Source organism: Panthera uncia, chromosome D4 (genome assembly GCF_023721935.1).
Source record: "Panthera uncia isolate 11264 chromosome D4, Puncia_PCG_1.0, whole genome shotgun sequence".
In the NCBI taxonomy this organism is placed as follows: Eukaryota; Metazoa; Chordata; class Mammalia; order Carnivora; family Felidae; genus Panthera; species Panthera uncia.
The window spans coordinates 21,059,883-21,074,660 of record NC_064807.1 but is presented as its reverse complement, the minus strand read 5'-3'; positions in this window follow the sequence as shown (position 1 = coordinate 21,074,660).

Genomic DNA, 14,778 nt, shown 5'->3' with positions numbered 1-14,778 from the left:
TTCTGGACACGTGGACACACAGTGGTGTCATTCACTGAGATGTAAATGCTTCTGATACACAATAGAAGATACAAAACACACATCTTGGGTGCGTGTATGTGGCGGGGGGGGTGGGGGCAGTGATGAGGGAGCAAAAGGTGAGCTGAGGGCAAAGCACAAACTAACACCCCACAGCCACCTACCCAGGTGGGATATGGGGGACAATCCTCAGGCCCTCCTGGCTGCCCAAGAACTAAGGAAAGGGAAAAACAAGTGGTTAACCAATGGAGATCACAGTCATGCTGGACAGGAGTCTCCATCAGTTCGCAACTGTCTTAAGGACTTACAAGGGAAAAAAGCAATCTTATCAATAGCCAAACCTTCAGAAACCCATAGACTCAATTTCCTGGAATGCTAACATCACCCTCCCCTCCATAGGACAGAAAATCTTATAGACTCAGTCACCCCTCACACCTATAATGCAGCTCTTTCTGCCCACGGGTCCTGTCCCTGTGCTTTAATAAAACCACCTTTTTGCACCAAAAACATTTCAAGAATTTTCCTGGTCATTGGATCCAAACACCAATACTTCAATCTACATTAGGGGGACACTAAGTTCATTTTAGACTGGTTAAGAGTGATTTCCCTTTGAATCATTGAAAAACTGATACCAAGTAGATACGTATTCAGAAAAGAACTCTGGTCTAAGGGAGAGGAATGTGAGTCATCTACGTACAGGTAGTAATTGAAGATGTAGGCTGGAGCGAGGTTTCAGAAAAGAGACTATTAAATAAGAGGAGGAGAGCCTAGAACTGAGCCATCAGGAATTCCAACATTAAATGTCAGTTAGAAGAATATAGTTTTTCATGTGGGACAAAGAGATTATAGCTAGAGCGGTTGGGAAAAAAAACAGAGGTGCATTTTCTGAATGACAAGGGAAGAAACGGGCTCAGCAAAAAGAGCTACTACTTAGCAAACATGATGAAGATAAATAAAACTAGACAGTGACTTTACCAAAATGCAGCTCTTTCAGTGGAATTCAGAAGAGACAGTCGGCTAGTCAGTAGCTAGAGATGGACTAGTGGTTGAGGTGAGAACTTTGAGTTTTTGCTTTGTATTTATTTTTGGTGGAAAGATTGAAGCAGATCTCAGAAACTACTGGGAAGGGCATATTTGAGAGAGAACGTCTGAAACTTCAAAAGAGAAAAGCAACTGAAAAAGAAAAGGTAGGAGGTAGGCAGTGGGAGAGGACGGGATGTAAGCAGAGGGATGTAAAAGTGGAGGCTTCCACGGGTGACGCAGCCGCTCCTGTGCTAAACAGGACAGTATATTAGCGTTCTCCAGAGAAACAGAATAGGATAGAGAGAGATATGGAAGAGGAGGTGGATGGGCATTGGTTCAGGTGGTTACGGAGGCTAAGTATGCAACAATATGCCCTCTATAACCTGGAGAAGCAGGAAAGCCGGTAGTATACTTCAGTCTTGAGTCTGAAGGCCTGAGAACCAGGAGCTCCAATGTCTGAACGCAGGAGAAAATGGACATCCCAGCTCAAGAAGAGAGAGAATTTGCCCTCCCTCTGACTTGTTCTACTTGTGCCTCCATCTACTGGCTGATACCCACTCATTTGGTGAGGGGGATCTTCTTTATTCAGTCTACTGATTCAAATGCTAATCTCTTCCAGAAACATCCTCACAGACACTCCAAGAAATAATGTTTTACCAGCTCTCTGGGTCTCCTTTAAACTACTCAAGTTAACACATACAACTAACCATCACAGACAGTAAAATGAATGAAAGTTCACGTTTGATATTGGCAAATGCAGCAGTTCCTATCTCCTGGCATCTACTAAAAATATACATATGAATCAATAGGGACAAATAAAAGGATGTCCAATGAAGTATTTTTTATAAAAAGTGAAAATTTTGAAATTACATAACAATCATAAAATGGTTAAATAAAATTAATGATTCAATTATGTTGAAAAGCTATACAGCTATGTTTAGAAATAGTTTTCAAAACTATTAATGTCACTAAAAATCACTGATATTCACTGAAATAAGCAAGATGCAAAACTGCTATCTTCCAATGTGTCTCTCTGTATGTGTGTGTGCATATTTATAAAGGCTACGGTGTTTTATTATATCAAATAATACTCCTTATCTAAGGAAGGTGTGGCTTGGGTAATTTTTATTTTTTTTCTTTGTATTTTTCAATTCTTAAGCAATGAACATATTTTTTCTTTAGAATCAAGAACATATATGTCTTAAAAAACAAAACTGGTATCTGAATCCCAAAAACCAACCAAACAAGTCTAGTCTCACTTAAGTTTAGATAAGTGTGAAAAAAGGCAAATTAAAAGTTGGAAGGGACTCAGCAAATATAATTAATTTTTTTCTGAAGGAATTGTCCAGTTGGTCTTTAAACGTTCTTTCTGATGAGAGAAAAACTCTCTAAGGGCCTGATATATGAGGAAGCCATTTTAGAATTCTTTCTAAGCACGAATGTACAAAAACTCTGTTCAAAGCAAAAGACTGATGGATGGCCCACCACGCATGCATTGTACATCTGCTTTGTGAATGCGTAGCCTAAAGGAAAACCATCTTGTCCTTAAGACATCGATCGATGCTTCTATTCCCTGCATTCCTTCATGGTAAAACTCATGATTCTTGCCTACATGCTAATCTATAATCTTTTCAGCTTTTATAAGATGTAAAAAAGTATATAATCCTGTAAAAACTGATCATTCTCCAGAGCCCTTTCTTCCCTGTGAAGAAATGTTTCCCAGGCAGCTGTCCTAATGTAGGCTTGAATACAACTCTTTCTTAATTTTAGACATTCTAAAAGGTTTGTTCATTTTGTGTCAACATTTCCAGCTCATCCCTGGCATGGTTCAGGGGCAGCTGTTGCTAAATGCAAATTAATGCACACTTACATTTAAAATGATGGTTTCAGATTTCATTTTACATATCTGTGGTAGGACCACTTCCTGACTTGGCTCAAATTATTTCCTTGGGCAAACAAGACTACTGTCTTCATTGTACTGACCTGAGGACAATCCAACTCTCCAACACATCAATTTGTAAAATCATTCTGCTTGAAAATATAATAATGTAATAAATACCTTTCTATTTATGCTAGCTTTCTTAGTCCCAATATACATTTTTGGCTCAAGCTTTGAGCTTCTTTAAGGCTCTGCATTTTATTTCTGCTTACCCTCTTTGAGAAAAACCAGGTTCACAGATCAAGATTATTTGTAGAAAAAAAAAAAAAAAGAGGGGAAGAGGAACAATTATTAATGATACAAGAAGTCCTACATAAAATTAATGGCAAGCAGCTTGTGGCTTTCTCAGAAGCTAAAGGCATTTTATTATCTAATTAAGGCATCATCTGGGCAACAGAGTAACAGCAATGCCCCATTCTACTATGAAGCCATTGAATTCAATTTATGTCAATATAAACATTACAATGAGAATCCAGAGGAAACATAATTTAGTTTAAGAGAAAACTTCTAAAGGAAGATAGATAAATTCTAAATTCAAAATTCCTGATTCTGCAAATAATTAACAGTGTGACAATAGGCACTTAGCATGTGGAGACCCTTCTTCGATCCTATGTAAAATAGAAGCGGCAATCTCTAGTTTACTTATTTTACATTGTATCACAGAACTATTGTGAAGCTAAAATAGCATGTGTGCAAATATATGGAAGAAGAGGAATTATTAAACAAATACACTGAATAATCAGAGTCACACACACACAATCACAGTATTTCCAATGAACTGTAGCATTTCAACACCAACTCACTGTATATTTTTATACATCTTTTATTTACTAACTTTTCTATGTCAGAGTTTCTAAAACCATTCCATGTCCTGCAAGATGTTCCATGAAAAAAAAAAGGGATCTTGTCTAAAAGTTCATGAAATAGTAGTACACCCTGTTCCTCATTAGAGATTTATAAAGCACACTAGCATATTAAAGCTATGAGAAGCCCTATAGTTAAAAAGGGTGGGCGGATTTAATTTTGAGTATCCTAGAGTTTCCAAATTTCTTTGATTTTGGAAGAATTATGTTTTTTAAATGCGTTCTCTATCCAATAACATCTCATTTGACATCAAATTACTAGGGTCTCATAAAACAGCTTAGGAAACACATGTCTATGTTATTTTTGTCGTCCTCACTTATCATTTTCTGCGTGTGTGTATGAATGTGTGTAAGATATAAACATATTTATATGATTCTACACATATAAAGTTTGTTATTTTTCTTGTCGAACCACACTCCCCAATACAGTAGGCAGTAGTCTCTGGAAATATGGCAATTCTCAATGAAATGTGCTTGAAGTGTAAAATACACACCAGATTTTGAAGAGTTGTTAAAAAAATTGAAAATACTCAATAACATTGTGCAAATTACATGCTGAAATGATAATATTTTGGATTTATTGAGTTATATGCATTATATTACTTAAATTAATTTACCCAATTCTTTTTTTTTAAGAAAATTTAACATAATATATATGGCTCATATATTTTTATTTCTATTGGACATCACTGCTATAAAATGTTAGAAACTTTGAAAATCCTAAAAAATATATAAAAAAGAGAATTATCACTTATAATTTCATCTCCTAAGGACACTTTCAAAATCCAATTTCCAATGATTAGTTTTCAATGCTTATGTTATGAGAATTAGGACTAAAATACCCACAGATGATAGACAGAGAGGTAGGTAGGTAGGTAGGTAGATAGATAAGATAGATATCCACCAAAACCATCTTTCTTTACTTTATTCTAAGGGCTGTCCATGATGTTGGGATACTGAGTTTGACTTCTTTTCCTCTTCTTCCTGGTAAGCATAAAGCCCAGAATACAATTAAATGACTTCAGGATACAAAATCACCTAGAAAATATGCACTGTGTAATAAGCATCAAGTCCAAGGATTTCACCAGGATGTGTCTGAAGTTAAGTCTGGTTTCAGAGCCTTCTGGTGACCTTGGGAGACAGGCAGAGGGGAAGGCAATCTAGGCTTGAACATAAACAGGCCCACCCGGGGAAGAATTCTTCTTCATCAGATTTGCCTTTAGTCTAAAAAAAGAAACCACATATAAACTAAACCCCAGCTTGCCACTGCCATTTATTTAACGAAGTTTTAGAAAAGCAGAAACTTCACTATAGTCAGTGATTTATTGCCCAGGGGAGTTCAAGGAAACTCCCTTATGTGAGCTATTCATTTTCTTGTTCTGAACATCCCAAATCATCCCAGCAGGAGGGGACGTGTGTCCCTGACCTTGGCCGCTTTCTCTGGTTTGCGTTTTCATTTGCTAAATAGGTCACAGCACATTGTTTATTCTGGCCCACAGCTCCAGCAACGCAGTGGGATTCCCTTTCCTCAGCCTTGCCCTCTGCTATTCTCTCCTTCAAACCCCCACCCTCTGGGACTTGCATAAGCACTCAAGCAACTTAAATCGTGCTTGAGTCCACATGAACAACCAGTTCAGTGGTTTCAACGGGAACGAGATAGTCTATGATTCTATTCAGTCTACCAGACAGGCAAATGAAAACAGTCATGTTTGAAGTTTGCCATTGCAAAGATTAAAAAACCAGCTTGAGTGGACTTCCACTTTCTAAGTACACATAATGTTTTAAGTGGACATAGCTTTTGTTCTCTTTAGCATTAGTTTTATAGATTCTGCATTCTTCCATTTTTCCTTCTTTTTCTTTTCCTTTCAATTTTTCTGCCTGTTACATATCCTCCCCACCCCGGAGGAGCCAGCAACAGTATCAAAATGCTACCTTGTTTTCATAAGGTGTCTGATCAAAAGATTACAAAGTATTTTGTGGGTGACTGAGTCTTATACCCCATCCTGTGAGGCAAGAAAAGAACAAAAGAGTAATATATAAACTGAAAGACTCTCAAAAGAAAATATAAAAAAGGAAATGCATTCTTTTCACTCCAATTTTGCATCTTCTCTATTCAACTTGCTTTTGTTCTTATTTAAAAATTTTCATTTCTCCAATCTCTTTTTGCACAGTTGAATTTTCCCCTCTTCCTGCCTTCTCTGAGCATGTTTTATATTTCTATTTTATCTCCTCTTACTGTATCAATTATACTTCTTTAAAAAAAAACTTTAGTGGTTACGCTGGAGTTTGAAATATATGTATTTTTAACTAATCTAAGCCCATCTTCAAATTGACACTATAAATGCTTCAGGTAGAGTGCAGGTGTTTTAAACAGAGTAACTTCATTTTTCTTACCATCTGATACATCGTTGCTATTACTCTGAACAGGTATATTTAGGTCCATTAAGAAAAACATTGCATTTTATCTTCATTTATTTCTTCTCCAATGCTCCTTTTGCTTTATGTAGATCTGAGTTTCTGATCCATATCACTTTTCTTCCCTCTGAAGAACTTTGAACATTTCTCACAGGGCAAGTCTGCTGATGAATTCCCTCAAAATTTTTGTTAGAGAAAATCTTTATTCCTGCTTTATTTTTGAAGGATAATTTCTCTGGATAAAGAACACAAGGTGAGCAGTTTTTTTTTTTTCTTTCAACATTCTAAATATGTCACTCTATTCTCTTCCTGCTTGCAAGGTTTCTGACTAGAAGTCCCTATAGTTTTTCTCCTTTTTTCTCTTGAAGGGTAGCAGAATATGCCACCCCAAAACACGCCACTTTGTCACAGGATTATTTGCAGCTGATGGTAATTGAGAAGAAACAGACACAAGAAAAGCTCTCTGCCCTCCTCCAATTGCCTAAAAGCAGGACACAAATTTGTAAAGGTGCCCCTCCCGTATCTCTACCAGGAAAGACAGAAGTTAATCATCAAAGGCAACTAACAACCCAGAGATTTCAGCAGAGGAATCCACATAACATACTAACTAGTCTTTGTCTATCATTAGTTTCCCTATACGTTTACCCTCTCACAACATGTTGCCTTAGATGCTCAAAGTTCTTTTCCTTTGTCTTGCCATTTCTCTACAAATTTGGGGATTTTTGGTAAGATGCTATATAAACGCAAATTCTAACCACCTCTTTGAGTTACTAATCACTGAGTACTCCCAAGTATGTGAGCCATGTACATATTAATACACATCTTTGTCTTTCACTAATCTTTTGTCAATCTACTTTTTTTAAATATGAAATTTATTGTCAAATTGGTTTCCATACAACAATCAGTGCTCATCCCAACACGTGCCCTCCTTAATACCCATCACCCACCCTCCCCTCCCTCCCACCCCCCATCAACCCAAAGTTTGTTCTCAGTTTTCAAGAGTCTCTTATGTTTTGGCTCCCTCCCTCTCTAACCTTTTTTATTTTTCCGTCCCCTCCCCCATGGTCTTCTGTTAAGTTTCTCAGGATCCACATAAGAGTGAAAACATATGGTATCTGTCTTTCTTTGTATGACTTATTTCACTTAGCATAACACTCTCCAGTTCCATCCACGTTGCTACAAAAGGCCAGATTTCATTCTTTCTCATTGCCATGTAGTATTCCATTGTGTATATAAACCACAATTTCTTTATCTATTCATCAGTTGATGGACATTTAGTCTCTTTCCACAATTTGGCTATTGTTGAGAGTGTCACTATAAACATTGGGGTACAAATGCCCATGCATCAGCACTCCTGTATCCCTTGGGTAAATTCCTAGCAGTGCTACTGCTGGGTCATAGGGTAGGGTAGATCTATTTTTAATTTTTTGAGGAAACTCCACACTGTTTTCCAGAGTGGCTGCACCAGTTTGCATTCCCACCAACAGTGCAAGAGGGTTCCCATTTCTCCACATCCTCGCCAGCATCTATAGTCTCCTGATTTGTTCATTTTAGTCACTCTGACTGGCATGAGGTGGTATCTCAGTGTGGTTTTGATTTGTATTTCCCTGATGAGGAGCGACGTTCAGCGTCTTCTCATGTGCCTGTTGGCCATCTGGATGTCTTCTTTAGAGAAGTATCTATTCATGTTGTCTGCCCATTTCTTCACTGGATTATTTGTTTTTCAGGTGTGGAGTTTGGTGAGCTCTTTATAGATTTTGGATACTTAGCCCTTTGTCTGATATGTCATTTGCAAGTATCTTTTCCCATTCTGTTGGTTGCCTTTTAGTTTTGTTGATTGTTTCCTTTGCAGTGCAGAAGCTTTTTATCTTCATGAGGTCCCAATAGTTCATTTTTGCTTTTAATTCCCTTGCCTTTGGGGATGTGTCAAGTAAGAAATTGTTGCGGCTGAGGTCAGAGAGGTTTTTTTTCCTGCTTTCTCCTCTAGGGTTTTGATGGTTTCCTGTCTCACATTCAGGTCCTTTATCCATTTTGAGTTTATTTTTGTGAATGGTGTGAGAAAGTGGTCTAGTTTCAACCTTCTGCATGTTGCTGTCCAGTTCTCCCAGCACCATTTGTTAAAGAGACTGTCTTTTTTCCATTGGATATTGTTTCCTGCTTTGTCAAAGATGAGTTGGCCATACTTTTGTGGGTCTAATTCTGGGGTTTCTATTCTATTCCATTGGTCTATGTGTCTGTTTTTGTGCCAATACCATGCTGTCTTGATGATTACAGCTTTGTAGTAGAGGCTAAAGTCTGGGATTGTGATGCCTCCTGCTTTGGTTCTTCTTCAAAATTACTTTGGCTATTTGGGGTCTTTTGTGATTCCACACAAATTTTAGAATTGCTTGTTCTAGCTTCGAGAAGAATGCTGGTGCAATTTTGATTGGGATTGCATTGAGTGTGTAGATAGCTTTGGGTAGTATTGACATTTTAACAATATTTATTCTTCCAATCCATGAGCATGGAATGTTTTTCAATTTCTTTATATCTTCTTCAATTTCCTTCATAAGCTTTCTATAATTTTCAGCATACAGATCTTTTACATCTTTGGTTAGGTGTATTCCTACGTATTTTATGCGTCTTGGTGCAATTGTGAATGGGATCAGTTTCTTTATTTGTCTTTCTGTTGCTTCATTATTAGTGTATAAGAATGTAACTGATTTCTGTACATTGATTTTGTATCTTGCGAAATCTATTTTTTAAAGATCTTATTTTTAAGTAACCTCTCCACCCATTGTGGGACTGGAACTCACAACCCTGAGATCAAGAGTCGCATGCTCTACCCACTGAACTGGTTAGGTGCCCCTTGTCAGTCTGTTAATCAGGGACTCAAACAATGAATGACCCAGGATAGGTAGAGGGAAAACAGTTTTTCCTCCTGTGTGCTATACAGATAAAGTGATCCCCCCTTTGGCTTCTATCAAGATTATTTCTTTGTTTTTAATTTTCAGCAGTTTAAATATGAAATGACTAGGCATGTAGGGTTATTTCCCATTTTATTTTTATTTTATTTATTATCTTTTTTATCCTGCTTAGTGTTGTCTGAGTTTCCTGTATCTATGGTGTGGTGTCTTTCATTATTTTTGGAAATATTTCAGCCATTTTTACTTCAAATATTTCCCCTCTTTTGTCCTTCTAGTATTCCGAGTGTATTACACTCATATTTCAGTTTGGGAAATTCCTACTGACAAATCTTCAACCTCACTGATTCCTTCCTTGGCTATGTGAAGTCTAATGATGAGGCCATCAAAGGCATTCTTCATTTCTGTAACTGTATTTTTATTTCTAGCATTTCCTCGGATTCTTTCTTAGAGTGTTCATTTCTCTGTATCACTCACCACTTCTACTTTTTCCATTAGAAATCTTACCACATTAATCAGTTATTTTAAATTCCCTGATAATTCCAATATTGGTATCATCTCTGAGTCTTTTCCTGAAACTTGCTTTGTCTCCTTACACTGTTTTTGTTTGTTTGGTCTGTTTTGCCCTTTGGTATGTCTTGTAATTATTTATTGAAACCAGATATGCTGGTTCAAGTAATATGAGCTGAGGTAAATGAGCCTTTAGTGTTGAGAATTTAGGCTAATCTGGCCCGAAGTTGGGCTATGTTTAACATTTGCTCTAGTTGTAGCAGCTCAAGGCTCCAACATTAGTGCCCTTGGTTTTGTCTCCCAGTTATAGACCTTGGGCTTCCCTGAGAACTTTCCCTCGGAGGCAGTGTATATGCCCCGCAGCTCTTTCAGCTGTAATCCACAGTTATTACATTGAAGCCTGTTAGTGTGCTACTAAGGTGAGAGGGTGAGGGGTTATTCTTTAACCTTTCGATTGCATCTCAATCTTTCATTAGGTCTGTGTCTCTGGGCTGTGACCTTCACAGGTGTATACCCAGTGATACAAGCTTTTTGTTTTGTTTTGTTTTGTGTTAACCTCCATCCCTCACTCTTCTCTGGCTGCAGTGTTTCTCTGACTCCTGTTGACTATGAGCCTCTCTCCTTAGGCGAGAAAGAGGTGTAGAAGGGGTTGGAGTGGAGGAAGGCCCTTAACCCCCACTCTGTTGAAGCTCTGACAAAGTCTTTGTCTTGAAGAGTGGGCCTTTGCTATGGAAAAATCTCTGGGTGTATCTGATAATGGTTAATCTTCCCCTCTGCTGCCAGAGCCGGGAGAGGATATTCCTCTCATCTTCATTCACCGGGAGGACCTGGTGGACTTCCCAGAAGCAGCGCCCACAAAAGTGGGGGGATCTCCAAAGACTGCAGCCACCAGAGTTTCTCACCTTTGTGTTAGTCCATACTCAGCCTCCAGTGAGTTTTTAAGATTATTATTTTAAGTGTTATAGTTCCGGCACTTCTGCTCTAGATCAGCAGATCTCCCCTGTGACTTTCTAGAGTTGTCTGTTTCTCTAGATTCTGGACTGGCAGTTTATCCTACAAACTTAGTTCTCCTATGGGTCCAAAAAAAGTAAGTCAGTTTGTCCACCTTTGTCTTGTAAGGACAAAATGACAACTTACAAGCTTTTTGCATGTCACGGCTGAAACTGGACATATCCTCATAACCGAAATTTCCCTTCTTATTTGTAAGAAGTTTACCCTTAAAAGGATGCCTCAAAGTGTTTGATCACAGATGAGTTTGGGCATTACTACCTCCCAGTAATGTCAATCATCTGTCAAGTGTCTCTCCTACACTATATCTTCATTTATTTATTTTTTTCCCATGGAGCAAATATTTATTATGGGCTTGTGGGAATGGGCTAACCCTGGGTCCTCTCTCCTTGGTACATTCATAAAATCCTCTGATACTAAACTTCCAAGTTAGTCTATAAAAGGGGGTCTATATTAAATTTCATAATCAAAATATTTTTCTAAGCAATGATAGGACTCTGTCTTAACTCAATAGCTATCCATTGACTAACAAATCATAGAAGACATTAGACATCGTTGTATCTGAGTTCTGAATTGCCTTGCCATAGAATAGGTAATGGACTATCAAGAAACTTTGGTGAGAAGCTTATTTTTAGATTTTGGAGTGGCAGAGGAAATCCTATTAAACCTTGAATTATCACTGGAAATGCAAATTCAGCTGAATAAAAACAGTACTTTGGCTCTGCCTCCTGAGGTTACCGATTTCCAATTAACAAAAGTGAACATTTCTCCTTTAGATTAAAATCAAGGAGGGGTGCCTGGGTGGCTCCAATGGTTCAGCACTGGCTCTTGATTTTGGCTCAGGTCATGATCTCCTGGTTCTTGGGTACAAGCCCTATACCTGTCTCTGCCCTAGTGGAGCAGAGCCTGCTTGGGATTCTCTCTCCGCCCCTCTCCCGTGTGCTTGTGCATGCACACACACAGATCTCTCTCAAAAATAAATAGGCAAACTGTAAAAAACAAAACAAAACAAAAAAACAAGAAAAACCCCTCCATCCAAGATGCAGTTATTGGATACAAGAAAGAAGAGAAAAAACAAAGGTATTTCCCTCTTTACACAAGAACAATGAATTCATTCCGATATCAAATATGTTATGATTCTACTGTGATCTGATGCTTTATTGTATTTAGAGATCAAACTACCATTTAGTCTTGGTAGGTAAAGTAAATGCATAAGTTCTAGGGCTGTGAATAGTAGGGTGTGTGTGTGTGTGTGTGTGTGTGTGTGTGTGTATTCCATCTATTCAACAAAAAATTGCTAAGCATTTGATAAAATGTTAGAGATTTAAAGATACTAATTTTTATGATCTCTTATGGATAAACTATATTTACTCTTTAAAAAAGGATTACAGGAAAATAAAGTCTCTACTTACTTTTTATATAAGACCACGGAAATCAAATTCTCAACTACAAACTACTTCTGTTTTGCTATAAAGGTGTATGCTTGCCTGGCCTTAGATTGGCAGGCCAGGAAATCAAGGTGTAGTTTTTTTTCCTCTAACTTACTTCATTGATGCCACCTGAAAAAATTTGGAGGGAGTACTTTTTGAATTAGTTTTGTCTCAGTAACCCTCAAAAATGCTTTAGGGTATGGTAGGTTGTATGGAGAACACAACTGTCAAATGTTCAAGCAACTCTTGTTGATTTAAGTGTAATTGATCAGGAGCACTATATGAAAGAGCATGGTACAAAAGACAAATAAAAGGCCTCAGGCTATTCCATGTATTGTTTGTGGCTTATTGTACAAAGCAGAGAAAGTCTCCTGCACTCACCAAACCACAGCCCCCCAATGTTCTGTCCTTTTAGTATAAATGAAAGATAGCTAGTTTCTTGATAGGAACATTCTATCCTTAAGGGGGTATTTAAATGGTCCCTGGAGTATGGAATTATTCTGTGGCAGCTTTGACCTCTAATCACCAGGTTCTTTGTAACCAAGAGTCTTTTGTGGACTAGGACTCTAATAATTGTTTCATTTATATTTAGCATCTCAAAATTCAAAGGACTGCGTGAATAACAAAAGGGTAAGTGATTTCATGAAGGATTTTAGTATGGATAAAATTAGTAAACTATAAAAATTCGAATCATTAGTAAAGTCTTTTCTTTCTGGAGGACTGTACTTGGAAATTCATGTAAGCATGTACAGTGTGCATATGTGTTTTTTCACATACCACCATATGTTTGTGTGCGTTTGTACATACTCTTCTGCTAAACATACGTGATGTCAGGTTTGCTACAACAGGAAGTAACAGTTTCTTCCAACAATTGTGTGCTTGCAGGGTTAACTCAGGAAGGTTATTGCCCAACAACCACATAGCAGTCATATCTCATCACCTTCAGCAGGAATAATTTATAGTTTAATCTTACATGCAGGCATATTAAATTAGTATTACTCATCAGAACCCGCTTATTAATAAAACAAGCTGAATTAGCCACTGGAGAATCATATTTGGAAATTCAATGACAATTTTACATTTTTAATAAAGGCTCAGAAATATTATTGCAGAGCAGGTGGTAGAGAGAACTGTGGTCAAATTTGACATTCATTAATAATGGAAGTGTGGAACGTGACAGAGGTGAAAATTGATATTGATTTCTTTCCTCTAATATTTGGAGGAGTTCTAAAAGGTAAATAAAATGAGATAACAAGACATATCAAGTCTCACTGATTTCTTTGATCACCTCCTCCCCATATGAGAACACATATCACTCCTTCGCCTACCATGTTTTGAATAATTCAGTGCCCATAGTCTTTCCAGTTCAATGCATTATAAAACACACTCAAGCTGAGTTTCAATCATATTAGACTGAAAGCTGAATTTTTTATGAAGGATTATTTAAAACAAAACGCGTCTTGAGCCCAACAGCCTTTGAAACCAAACAATCCTGGGAGTTCAGTAAGGAAATGTCAACACTGTGGAGAATTTTTCGATTCAGAAAATTAAAGGAATCCTGTTTGATGTATATTAACCATATCAATATTAACAACATTCTGCTGGATCTCAGCACTGATTTGAGAGCTCAGGTATTATTGGTCTTGTATTTTAACTAGTTGTGAAAGCACTCAGAGAGTTGTTCTTGGGTTGAACTTGACCTGTCTCTGGGAATGTTTTCTGTTCCAACCATCTTGAAAAGCTTTATTCAAGTGGATTTCTTTCCTACTTCTTATCACTTGCACCCCTTGGGAAAATGAAAAGATGCTCAAATATAGATGTTAACACTGCAGATGTTTTGTTTGGCAATAGTGTCTTTCAGCTTCTCATCTTAAAATATATATATATATATGGCTGACCACCCATTTCACTTAAAGACAACTCATTTTACTGACATACACCTGGACTCAGATGCCAAAATGAACACATAATTTCAAATTTCCTTTTTAATTTTGAGTCATAGCTTTATGTTGCAACTCTACTTGTTCGAAAGTTAGATCATGGGGGTTCCTTCCTATGACTTTCAAATAATTAATCAAAATGTTTTTCAATGGGCTATATAGTTAGCAAGCAGAATATTACTAATTATTAGTCATGTAGTATCTTGTAACTTCAAGTAAGAGAAACTCATATGTAAAATGTCACAATAGCCAAGCATACCAGTATACAATTTTACCATTCAGGTTCTTTTTCTGCCAAGTTACCCTGAACCTTAGACTACTGAGAATGTCTTTTTCATTAGTTTTTAACATTGCCCTCTTTTACGTTAAAACATGATCACAATTTGGATTTCCTGGGGTAGCTTAGTCAGTTAAGCACCCAACTCTTGATTTCAGCTGAGGTCACAATCTCATGGTTCATGGGTTTGAGCCCTGCGTTGGGCTCCATACTGCCAGTGCTTGGGATTCTCTCTCTCTCGTTCTCTCTCTGTCCCTCCCTTGCTCTCTCTCTTTCTCTCTCTCTCAAAATAAATAAACTTATTTTTTTAATGGTCACAATTTTAAGTAAAGTTAAGGAAAAAACAAGAAGATAGGAGGTCATTTAAGATATTCCCATTAGGCATTAAAAATACATAGAGAGAGACAGATGCTCTGGGGTAAATAGCCATTTTCTATTCCAAGTGAACATAA